Raw genomic sequence first — 1,291 nt, forward strand, 5'->3', positions numbered from 1 at the left:
ACAAAGCTGAGCACTACGAACCTAAAATTAAATACGTTTACATTATCTATCAGAATTTTTGCATACTTTCCAAAATCCTGATAATTAATTATTTATAGAAAATATAATTAATTCAATCATTAACATTTTCCTTCATTATTAACAAATTTTACAGTTAGCACCTTGACTTACATCATCAATATTTTAGTTCATTGCTGTTGTATGAATCACTATTGCAAGGAAGCGCCTTGTTAATAAAAACAAATGCACTCATGTAGATTACTTATCTAACGATAGAGCATTCTTGATAGTGTGTGTGTGTGTGTGTGTGTGTGTGTGTGTGTGTGTATTTAGTAGTAATAGTAGTAGTAGTAGTAGTAGCAGCAGCAGCAGCAGCAGTAGTAATAGTAGTAGTAGTAATAGTAGTAGTAGGAGCAGTAGTAATAGTATAGTAGTAGGAGGAGAATATAGAGGAGGAATAAAAAGAAAGAGCAGCAGCAGCAGCAGCAGTAGTAGTAACAGTAGTAGTAGTAGTAGTAGTAGTAGTAGTAGTAGTAGTAGGAGGAGGAGGAGGAGGAGGAGAAGGAGGAAATGGAGGAAGAAGAAAAAGAAAGAGCAGCAGCAGTAGTAGTAGTAGTAGTAGTAGTAGTAGTAGCAGCAGCAGTATGTAGGTAGACTCGACATAGTCATGTATGTAAGCAGAAAGCTACGCCTCCATAAACTAATATCACTTCGCAATTTTCAAGGTCAACAAGCAATCAAGGCTCTCCGTTTATCGCGCAGACTGTCGAAATTCATCAATATTATTCACATTTCTCTGAGACATAAACAGGTGACGAGTTTCATACAGCAGGTAACGTACGTGCCAGGAAGAATATACCATGTAACAACTAACGTAACAGGTAACAAATATAATAAGAAACAATAAATATATGCAAGAGTTGACATCAAATAAAGAAAAAAAAGATGGGTAAGACACAAAGATGATAATACTATAGCTAGCAACATGTAACAGGTATAACAGGTAACAGTAACACATCTATGTTAAACCCCACACACCCCTCATCATTTTTTACTGGCCAAGGACATGTACAACAATCAAGCACCACATCTCAGCACCAACAAACCCTTCTTAAACCTCAACACCCCTTCATCATAACACCGTGATGTATGGAGGAGGCTATGATATATAAAACACTATAAAATAAAATCCTCAACTAGCAACTGACGCTTCAGATTCCCCAAAGATCGCCCTGGCCATAAAAACACCGCAAACTCTATTTTATATATGATCAGAATAGCTATATTTCAC

The sequence above is a fragment of the Portunus trituberculatus genome, chromosome 41, assembly GCF_017591435.1.
Source record: "Portunus trituberculatus isolate SZX2019 chromosome 41, ASM1759143v1, whole genome shotgun sequence".
NCBI lineage: Eukaryota > Metazoa > Arthropoda > Malacostraca > Decapoda > Portunidae > Portunus > Portunus trituberculatus.